At 33.8% G+C, this 12,178-nt stretch overlaps 1 long non-coding RNA gene across 1 annotated transcript in view; it reads left to right on the top strand.

The window, feature by feature from the left end:
• Nucleotides 1-12,178, top strand: part of LOC131808282 (uncharacterized) — a 141,011-nt gene that overhangs the window by 20,363 nt on the left and 108,470 nt on the right. Inside the window, exon 2 of the long non-coding RNA XR_009344766.1 lies at nucleotides 1,528-1,794. This is a non-coding gene — a long non-coding RNA (uncharacterized LOC131808282). The remainder of the gene's footprint in view (nucleotides 1-1,527; nucleotides 1,795-12,178) is intronic.

Genomic DNA, 12,178 nt, shown 5'->3' with positions numbered 1-12,178 from the left:
ACAACATGATGAAGATCTCAGACTTCAACCTTGCCAGAGATCACCACATCAGTTACTATAAAAAGACAACCAACAATGGATTTCCTGTGAAGTGGATGGTCCCTAAGGCCATGTTTGACCAGATCTACATCCACCAGAGTGACTTCTGGTCTTTTGGCGTGATCCTATGCAAAATTTTCACTCTGGGAGCCTCCCATATCCTGGAGTGCCTGTGGAGGTGGTTTTCAAGCTGCTGAAGGAGTCATTTGATGGATAAGCCAATAAGTGCACCAAAGAGTTATACACAATAATGAGGGGTGGCTGGCATGTGGTACCTTCGAGCTGCTGGTAGAAGACCTGGATCATACTGTGGACTTGACCTCCAACCAGGAGTACCCGGACCTGTCCTTGGCCCTGGAACAATACTGTCTATGCTTTCCCAACACCCAAAGCTCCACCTGCTCCTCAGAGAAGAATTCCACCTTCTCTCATTTGCCGTTGCCCAGGGAGGCCTATCTGCCCTGACACCCAGCCCAGCTTGCCAATGGTGGACTCAAATGACTAGTATCCCTATTACTCCTGTCCAGATTCCGTCATAAGCTGTAACCCTTACCCCCCACCCTCCCTGAAAGACTCACTGCCTTCTCCTTTGTCCCTTTCCTACTGGCAGGAGCCAGCTGCCTACCTGAGGCCTTCACCCCTTGAAGTTCACCTCTCTTACCCTTCCTCTTCCTCCTTCTTACAACCTGCTCATGAAAGAAAGGAACAGAGAGGCAGGTACTTGCTCGTGGCTACTTCCTTCCCTCCCATATGTTGGACCAAGACCCCTCCCTGTCATCTGGTACTGCCTGGATGTGGAGGGAGTTGGAGATGAGGCATGCCAGTGAAAGCTGTCGGAACTTTCCTGTTTTGGTTTTGTCTGCTTAGCATAACATGTAAGACTGAGTTCTGGTGGCAGGGACCTAGTCCTTGGGGCTATAGCACTAGCGAGGGGACGTCAACTGCTCTGGGCCTTGGCTAAGAGCAACCCCTGCTCCAGAGATATGGTGCCAAGGGCTTATTAATTTTGATACTAATTTGCTTTGCTGACCAAATACCTGGTATCAAAAGGTGGGAAGGCAAAGACTGGAAGCAGTGTTGTGACCATGGGGTCCAGCCCCAAACTATGAAGAAAACACAACGTGTATAAATCTGAGTAAGTATATATTTACACACCTTTTTAAATAGGTTGTTATCAAAGATTTAATCAATGGGTAATATGCTCCTCGTGGCTGGTAAGCATCAGTTGCCATGTATTAAAAACAAAGAAAAGAGGTGTCAGGGTGGCTTCCTCCATAAGTGTCCCTTCTTTTCAGGTCATGATCCCAGGGTCCTGGGATGGAACCCCACATCAGGCTCTCTGCTCAGTGGGAAACCTGCTTCTCCTTTTCCCTCTGCCCTGCTTATAGTTCCTCTTCCTGTCTCTCTGTCAAATAAATAAAATATTTAAAAAAAATACAAGAAAGAAACAAAATGTTTTTAAAAGGTATTTTTTTTTAAATTTTCTAGGGGTGCCTGGATGACACAGTTGTTTAAGCAGATGTTTGCCTTTGGCTGAGGTCATGATTCCAGTGTACAGGGATCCAGCCCTGCATGGGACTACTTGCACCCCAAGGAGCTTGCTTTTTCTTCTCCCTTTGCACGTGATTCCCCCTGCTTGTGTGCTTCTTCTTCTCTATGTCTCTCTCTCTCTCTCTTGCTGTCAATAAACAAAATAAAATCTTTTACTAAATCAATCAATCAATCAATCAATAAATAAATCTACTTTCACTTTAGGTCCCTAACAAAAATTGCTACTGCTTTATTTAAAAAAAAAAAAAGATAATTTAGAAAGATGCTTCCAGAGTTAAAAAGCTGTTTTGTTTCTTTGTCAGGATTAAATATAGAAGTGCTTTAAAAAGTAAAAGAAAAAATATGCTATATTAACTCTAATCACACTATAACTTTGGTGGTTATATCAAGATAATGAAAAGTAATTTTAAAGCAAATTTCATTATCAGATATAAAGATCAAGTCAAAATTACAGAAGAGTAAAAGGATGAATTCATCAGGGAGTATAATAATTCTTGACTTTTAATACTTAATAACAGATTTGGGGATATATAGGGAAAAACTAAGAACAAAAATCATAACTTCTACCTTAGAAGAGAAATGGAAAAAATTTCAACACCCTTATTTTAAGATTATATAGACAAATGGTCATCAAATTGGTAAGATATGTAAGACTTGAGCAAAATTATCAACTATCTAGATATGCTTGATATTACAGAACACTCCCAACAACCGCAGACTACCTATTTCTTAAGCCATGATTTTCTTTGCAAAGGCCAACATTGATAATGTTCTAGTCATAGTCCGTGTACCAGGAAAGAAGTAGCATATTTCTTGAAAGACACAGCTATCAAAGCTCCATTGAGAAACCGTAAAGATGGAGAAGGGATTTGCAAATTATATATCTGATAATGGACATCTACTCTGATTATTAAAAAATGAATAAAAATAAAAAACCTTACTAATAACCAAACAGAGTATCCAATTTTACATGTGAAGAAAATTATTGAAGAGACATGTCACCAAAAGGATATGGATGGCTTATAAGCACATGACAAATTTCTCAACATTTAGACATTAAAGAAATACAAATTAAAATCATAATGAGACATGCTTACATATCTATTAGAATGGCTAAAACTATAAAGGCTAATTGTACTTGGTCTGAGCTAGATTGGGAAGCAACAAAAAATCTAAACTTTTGTTGGCATTTAACATGATACCACCACTTTGGAAAATAGTTTGAAAAATTTTTTTAAATGCAAAATATGTTGCAGTTACACTAATAGCCATTTTAATTCTAGGCATTTAACCAAGAGAAACAAACTCTATGTTCATACAAGGACTTGTATATGAATTTCATAGCAGCTTTATTTTTAAGAATTGAAAACAGTGGAAATGTTCATCAATGTCCATCCATAGAGCAAAGACAAATTATGATCTATTCATTAAAGAGATTACTTTTCAACATCAAAATGAACTATTTACAATTGGAGATTCTCAAAGTAATGATGTTGAGAAAAGAAAAGCCAGGCAATGAATAGTATATACTGTGTGATTCCATGACTATAAAAAATCTAGAAAATACAAATTTATATATAGTCACAGTCATCAAATATATTGGTGTGATGTTAGTGCCTTCTTCTGTGCTCCCATAGCTTCCTACACTTGGATCTCCGAGCATTTGTTACACCATGTGAAAATATGAACTCTTTTTCTTTATTCTGTCTTACTAGAATAAGAATCCTTGAAATTTTATGGAATTTGAACTCTCCGTTATTAGCAGAAATTCTATCACACAGTAAGTTTCCAAATATAAAAGCCAAAGCTTTACAATGACTTCTAAGCTTTTACATGATCTAGCCACTCATTTAACCTCTGTGACCTCTTTCCCTGCTACTCTTCAGTCACTCACAGTGGCCTCCTTGCTATTCCTCATATATGCCAGGCTTGATCCAACCTTATGGCCTTCAAGATAGCCAATTCCTTTGTCTGGAGTGACCTTATTGCTGATAGTTCTGGGCAAATTCATCACCTTTCCATACCTTTGTTCAATTGTCAGCTTCATTGTAACTACCCTGATCTTCCTATTAAAAATTTTAGCTCCCCATCCCCTGCCTAGCAACCTTGATTTTTCTCACCCTGATCGAATTTTTCTTTTTCCCCATTGTACTAATCATTTTTGAATGCACTATGCAATTTTTATTAAGGTTTATAGCTTTTAATTGTCTCACCCATGAAAATAAAAGTTCTACAAAGACAAGTATTTCATTTACCAGTGTAGTCTGAAGTAATATCTGCCATATAATAGGTTCAGTAGACAACTGGTAAATTACAAAATAAATTAATGTTGAGAGTATACTGAATTTAATGTCATTTCAATATTTTTTCCAAAAACTAAACTATGTAAAACATACTTTATATTTACTTTCAAAATATTTTATAGCATATAATGGACAATACACATAAGCCTTAAAGAAACAATCATATAAATAACCATTTCATACCTACTTAAAAATTGCATAATACCGCACTCCTAGATCCTCTCTGAATGCTCTAAAATAACCCTTCAAAGGAAATACATTTTTAAAAATAACAGATTTTTTTGTCAAATAATTTAATAAAATAAAAGTTTCATTCATCTATGTAGATCATAATAAATGTTTTTAATAAGCATGAAATAATAACTCTGAAGTGTGCTAAAATGAAACCACCTGCGAAGGGTGAGAGAACAAAAATAAACATCATTTTTCCAAATAAGAGGAATTTAGTACCTTTGAATCAAATCATGTGGATTTGTTCAAACTGGCAATAAAGGAATATGGAAACACAAACCATAGAAAGTCATATTTTAGATTTCTAAAAGACTTCGAAGTGAAGAGTATACATTTTTTAAATGCTACATAATGCTACATAATGACACGATGACAGGTTGTGACAAATAGCATTTTAAAAGCTCTACTCATAATGGAACGGAAGGTGTCATTTCCCTATAATTTTATATATATATCATTAATTTACTATATCTGGATACAACATATTACCAAACAGATGTTCATCAAAGACTAAATCATTTTTAATGGAACATAATAATTTGAACCTACATGTATTAATCATTTTTTTCGATCTAACATTTATAGTCTCGCTAAACATTTTATCAGTTTTCGACAAAATTAAAAAAAAATAGGATAAAAAGTCGTGTTTGGAAAAGTAGATTTTTTTTCAAATTTGCATTTAAATGAAAATATTTGCTGATATTTTTAAAACTTTAAATGTAATTTTATATATATCTGACCTATCAGATGATATAAAATTTTTGGAGAAAATATGACATTTTTTTATCTTGGTTGAAGGTATTAATAAAGAGCAACTCTTTGTATTATTTGTATTGTGATATCTTAGTTAATAAACATGAATAACTGGTATAAAATATGTTTTTAAAAAATTTTTATTTATTTACTTGACAGAGATCACAGGAAGACAGGGAGGCATCCAGAGAGAGAGGAATGGAAGCAGGCTCCCTGCTGAGAAGAGAGCCCACTGTGGGACTCAATCCCAGGAACCTGGAATCATGACCTGAGCCGAAGGCAGAGATTTTAACCCACTGAGCCACCCAGGCGCCCTAAAATATGTTTTTTTTTTTTTTTATATAGAATTATAGTTCCTGCCAAAATATGGAATTAGCTGGAACTGAATGCCTCCTTCAAAGTCAGCTCTGGAGAAATTATGCAAGTGTAATATGGAACTATTTCAGATATTAACCAAAAACAAAGAAATGATGATAAATTCCTTAAAAGACTCAAAGTTGCTCTTGACTGGTATGTTTCAAGCTCTATTCCTGGTTTGAAGACAGATTTTAACAGGCCTGTCACTGTAGAAATCAGCTGGATGTTTAGAGGCTATCAGAACTGTACAAAAACCTTGAAGGGGTAAAGACTTGAAAATCCTTTAGAGAGATTAGCTCCCTAAGGCATTATTCCTCCACACATTTTCCTCCAATCAATTAAGACTGATGGATGAGGGGCACCTGAGTGGTTCTCTCATCACGTGGGTGGTGGGTTAAGCCTCTGCCTTCATCTCAAGTCATGGACTCTGTGTCCTGGGATCCAGCCCCACATCGGGCTCTACTTAAAAGGAAGCCTGTTTCCCTCCCTGCTTGCCTGCCTCTCTGCTTACTTGTGATCTCTCTCTCTCTCTCTCTCTGTGTCCAATAAATAAATAAAATCTTAAAAAATGGGCGGATGGATGATAAATTATGTAAAATGCTCCCTCCAAATGATGCTTCTTCATAAGGATTTAAGAATTTAAAATTGTAAGATTTTAAAATTGAAACTTGATCATAGGATTTATCTTATAGAATAACATCAAGTGAAGGCAGTTATTATTAGTTCTGAAGTATTTGTGATTCTGAATTCTTGGCCTCATTAGTAAATTTATTTTTAAATTCTCCCATGGAGTGGTGATTGGCCTTCAGTCTTTCATTGATGTACATCATTGGGTCAAATCAGATGTGTGTGCCCAGAACTATATATAATCTTCTTTGTATTTCACTGGAGATGGCATTTCTGAGTTTTGTTCAATTGAATTTGGGCAGATGTTTTAATAGTCACTTCTAGAGTTGGCCCTGGAGAATATCTTCCTTTTTTTCTCTTCCCGATTCTCAGAAAACCCTGACTAATTCACATTATCACAGTGATATCACAATTCAAGTTTTTCCAAACACTATAGCTGCAAAATAGAAGGAAGCTACTCAGAATGTAATACTATTGCGAATGATTGAGAAAGAAAACATTATTATAATTAAGCTACCAGGTTTCAATGTATTTTATTGTTGCTTAGAAAATCCTAGCATACCCAGACTTTACAGAGATTTGATGATCCTAAGAGGAGCTGAACTCATGGACCAAAATAACTATGCACATAAAAAGTACAATTACTTACCTAAAAAATATGATGTGGTTAACTTTATATGGCAATCCAAGTGTTATTGGAACAAGAATTTATTAAATAGCTTAGGGGCGCCTAGGTGGTGCAGTGGATTAAGCCACTGCCTTCAGCTCAGGTTATGATCTCAGGGTCCTGGGTTCAAGTCCTGCATCAGGCTCTCTACTCAGCAGGGTGTCTGCTTCCCTCTCTCTCTCTCTCTCTCTCTCTGCCTGCCCTCCGTCTACTTGTGATCTCTCTCTGTCAAATAAATAAAGAAACAAAATCTTAAAAAAAAAAAAAAAGAATGACTGTACTATTAAAAAAAAATAGCTTAAAAGGGGGGCCTGGGTGGCTTAGTGTGTTAAGACGCTGCCTTTGGTTTAGGTCATGATCTCAGGGTCCTGGGATCAAGCCCCACATCGGGCTTTCTGCTCAGCATGTAGCCTGCTTCCCTTCCTCTCTCTCTGCCCGCCTCTCTGCCTACTTGTGATCTCTCACTGTCAAATAAATAAATAAAATATTTTTTAAAATAGCTTAAAAGTATATGATAAAATAATGATATACATATACAAAGAAAAGATACTATACTGTGAATATAAATTAAGTGAAATTTGTTGAAATAAAGAATACAATTAATGGAGACTAAGATGAATATAGCTGTAAAATGAATAAATGAGTTGGGAAAAACAAACAAACAAACAAATTAATGGCTTCTGCCCAAATGCAGCAGAAGAGAAAAAAAATAAAGAAAATATTTAAATAAATACTGAGATAAATTTTGGAGAATTAAAGAAAGATAAAAGATGCCAGACTTAAAATGATGCCAAACATGAGAAATCAGAAACAAAACAAAACAAAAACCACACACACACAAAACCACTCATATACATTATGGTGAGTTTTAAGAATATCAAAAACAGAGAAGAGCATAAATGATGCCCAAGAGAAGAACAGATCACCTAAAATGTACAAGAATAATACTGACAGCAGAATTCTCAATAGTAATAGCATATAAAGGAGACAGCTGGGTGTTTGTATAGATGGAAAAGATATTTGAAACTAGATATTATACATCAAGCCAAATTATTGATTAAATTTGAGAGCACAGTAAAAATACAATGAAGCATGTTAGGTCTTAGAACATTTATCACACAGAGACACACATTTTAGAAAACTTCCTTGGAGGACAGCTCAATTTAGATAGAGAAAACAGAATTATGTACTCAAAGGCACATTTTGAAGGAAGGATTGAATATAGTCTGCACTGCAAATAACCTTTAATCGTATGTTCTGAATTTCCTAAATTTAAGAAGTATTTGAACAAATATTTATCTTTAAATAAACCCTAGGAGACTTTTTCTTGGATTCTGGAAAATCAGTCCATTTGGATACAAATCTTTTTGCCACTGATGGAAATTTTGATAGCCCTTAACTGTGGAATGCCTAATGTATTGTTACAGCCATTGTGATTTGCCAATACATGGGTGATGTGTGTGTGTTGTGTGTGTTTATTTTTATTTTTGATGGTTTTACTCTTCTATGAGATTTTTAAGTAGACACAATTTTAATAAATTATGATTTGTTGAAATTTATCTGAGGTTATATATAATAAAATGAAATTTGTGTGAACTAAAGAAGTGCGTCTCCATTTTTTTGTTTTAAGAGTAGTCTGGTCTTTAAAAATTGTCCAAAGAAGTACATTATATTCATTATTAAATTTGATAATATACAATAAAGTATTTATGGGCATATGGAACCATATCAAATTCTACTATTAATTCATATTAATAATTACCATAAGAGAAAAAAGGGATATTTTTCAAAATGAAAATTAGCGTATTTTTCAGAATATGATATAGTGTTATTCACTGAACAGAGGCAACAAATGTCAAAGTTTAACACAGTTTACAGAATGTTTTAACATAAATTAAAATTTAAATCTGACTAAATTTCACAGTTTTAAGTAAAATGGTAGCACTTTATATCCTTGAAAAGTGGTAAGTGACCCAAAACATTCCTTAGAAAAACAAATTTAACACTACACTAGTCTGAGATGGTTAAGTGATGGTACAACTTGCCATTGTGTATCATCAAATGGTATATATTTTTCTTTTGGTCTTGTCATTATATTTTATTTTAGCCATTCTGGTAAGTGTTTAGTGATATCTCAGTGTCATTTTAATTGCATTTCCTTGATGTCTAATTATGTCAAAATATATTATTTTGATATTCAATGTTCTGAGCTTTCTCAGTTCAAGACCATGAAGCCACTTAGGAAAAATACAGTTGCAGATGCACTCATAGACCAAATCTTATTTAGAAATTAGAAGAAACATTACTACCCATTCCAACAAAAAATAGACTTGTTATGCAGTAGGGATTTTATAAATTACCTGACACAACTTATATAGTAAGATGAAATGGGACAGGCGGCTTCTTGCAGCTATATACAACATCATTTTAATTTCAATTTTCAGTATAATTTTTCCAAGGTATACACAGAATATATATTTAATGTAAATTGTGAACGTTTTCAACTCTGTATATGGAAATTAATCAATTTTAAGTTTACAACAATCAAAATTAACGGAAGTTTATTTTAAATTAGTTAGCTTTCTCTGCATTGCAAGACAGAATAATGAAGAATTGGTAAGAAAAAAATAATCTCTGTAAAATTACCGGGGGTGCATTATAAAGTGTTCGGTAACCAATCAAACTCACAATTTGAATTGAATGGAAAGTGATTTTTAAAATCTGGAACTCATTGTCAATTTTTTTTTCTTCATTGTGTCTTAATAAATTACTGTGATCATTTGCATGGAAGTGAAGAAAAATGCATGACATTTCATCTCAACACTAACACTTTTAACTGGCAACTCTGAATGTACTTTACAGCAGTGTCACAAAGTAAAGATCAATGATGTTTCATGAAATATTTGTTATAATTCAAGGAGATAGGGAGTTTGTGCAAAAATGCAAATCACTTTGCGACTAAACACATTGTTTATTTCAGCTACTTTTAAGAAAATATGCTAAGACTCCCTCAAAAAAGGAAGCAATGATTTAGGTTTTCCTTCAAACTCCTTATCTAATCCTGAACCAACAGCACATAGTTCAAAGAGCAACTAATTTGAGCAGCTCCAATTTACACGTTTCCTAACAATGCTTAATTTAGTGGAATTTCTGTCCAATTATGTTAATTTGATGTAGTGAAAGACAAACATTCAAAAAGATCATCCTTAATTTATATAGATTGCCAAACTCTGCATTTTCTGAATGACGCCCAGGAACGTATTTTCAAAAACAAACAAACAATGGCAGAACCACTATTAGGTCATCTCTAGGCAGAAAGTGACTCAGAGCCTACATTACTCTCTCCCTAAAAGTACACTGTAGGAACTGAAATGACTACCCTGAGTCTGTGCTATCAAATTCCTTAAGTTAGAAAGTTTAAAAACCCGTCTGTGTGGGAGTATTTCATTTACAGATAGAGATTTGGTTGCTTATCATTTTCATACTTGATTTTTAGGGTGTAATAACTATGTTTTAAAATTCATGGTGGTTTTGAATACTGTTGGATAATTGTGCTAAAATGGTATATCCATTCCTCCTAGGAAACAGAAATTATAGAAAGGTAGTGCTTTTCAGATCTGCCATCTTTGAGTCATTGCAGTTTCAGTATAAATGCAATAGGAAAAGTGACATTCATGTTTATGATATTTTCTATAAATAAATTAGAATGTACTGGAGGCCTGGTAGAAAGTGGGATGCCTAAACTTCAGTAAGATCTTGTTTACAATTCAAAATAAATTTTATTTTTTATTTTTTTTATGATGTCCCTCAATTTCAGATAAGTACCCCCCTAAGGTCCACTCCATTTTTTTAAAGATTTTATTTATTTTATTTCACTTATAGAGATCACAAGTAGGCAGAGAGACAGGCAGAGGTAGAGGGAAGAGGAAGCAGGCTCCCTGCTAGGCAGAGAGCCCGATGCGGGGCTCGATCCCAGGACCCTGGGATCATGACCTGAGCCAAAGGCAGAGGCTTTAACCCACTGAGCCACCCAGGCGCCCCCAAAATAAATTTTAAATTGAATTATGCACCTTTAAGTTCAGAGACAATAAACATCAACCAACACAATTAATAAGTTCTATTTCTTGAAATTTTGGGAACATTGATAGTCTCATCTCCTGGAAGAACAACAGCTAAAATTTTTGGTCATGGATTCTTGCTAAAATATCACTTTCCCAAAGAAAATTAATGTTATGAATTTTCATTGATTGTTATTGATCATGAAGAATATAACAACCACGATAAAAAGAATAGGAAAACCATGATATCTCATCTGTAAGGACATGTGGAAAGTAGAAAATGCTAATAAAAATAATTACCATTATTTCCTAAGTTAACATAATATAACAGAACACAAATATTTCATAACAATATTTTCTAGGCTCATTCTGATAACTCTTTTCTACATTCAAATTTAAAGGTTGAGGCATGTGATATATATTACACAAAAAACATCCCAAGGAATTTGTTAAAAAAAAAAAACTCTTAATAAAGGACAAATCCAAAGGAATTTTTTTCTAATTTAATTAACAAATTATGAATCGACTTACCTATTTCATCACAGTGTATCAGGCACCAATAATATTTTTTAATCGTCATACCTGATGCAATAGTTACCATCTTTCAGACATACTGATCAGGAACAAGCAAATAAACAAGAGCACTGTAGCTTAAGATCTACCTGCATAAATATAGGACTACTTCAGACAATCTCTTCACCACAACATAGCAATGAATAGAAATCATACATGCTCTGTAATGGACATACAGATGAGATAGAAGGGGATGGGTGTTAATATATGCAGAATTTTATTAATTACATTGTAAAACAAAATATGGAAAAAAAGAATACAATTTTGGAAATACCCAGGTCACCATCATTGTTTTATTTTCATATGTGTAGATAAGGAGTTTAATAAACAATCCATGACTATTCAACTTCTTATATTTTGAAAATTTTAGCAAAAGTAACAAACCTAGCAACTAGAAATTCGTATCTATCTGCAAAATACAGCTTTGCCATTATGGTAGAGGAAAAGCAAAACAAAATAAGTAAGTAAAGTGTAATATTTCACAGGAGTTTTACTTTTATTTTTTTATTTATTATTTATTATTTTTCATTTATTATTTACTTCTAATTTCTACTTTATTTTAATGAAAATGTCATGACCATAACATAAGAGAAGAATTAAACCAACATGAGAAATTATTTTTTCATAAGTTATAATAAACTAGCTTGGTGATTAATTCTAAAATTATATTACAAACTTCAGTGTTCTTGCAGTAAGTATCACTGCATAAACAAATGAGTCAGGAGTCATAAACTAATGATGATTCTAAATGTTATTTAGAGAGACATCCTGTTCTTAATATATTTCAAATATTCTACACAAGGCAAAGTAGATCCAAGTAATCTGTAGGCAAAATAAGATTCTAGAGAAGTATATATTTCCAACAGTATTTATAAAATATTACCTTTATGTAAGGCATCATTGTGGACTTTGTGGAGAACACACAAAGGAGTAAGAAGTGGCCCTTCAAGAAACATATACAATATCAAGGTTTAACATGAAGCAGCATGTCTTCTCTAAGTAAAAAAACAATGTACCAA

This window comes from Mustela lutreola, chromosome 9 (assembly GCF_030435805.1).
Source record: "Mustela lutreola isolate mMusLut2 chromosome 9, mMusLut2.pri, whole genome shotgun sequence".
Classification (NCBI taxonomy): Eukaryota; Metazoa; Chordata; class Mammalia; order Carnivora; family Mustelidae; genus Mustela; species Mustela lutreola.
This window is presented reverse-complemented; position numbering and strand designations above follow the sequence as displayed.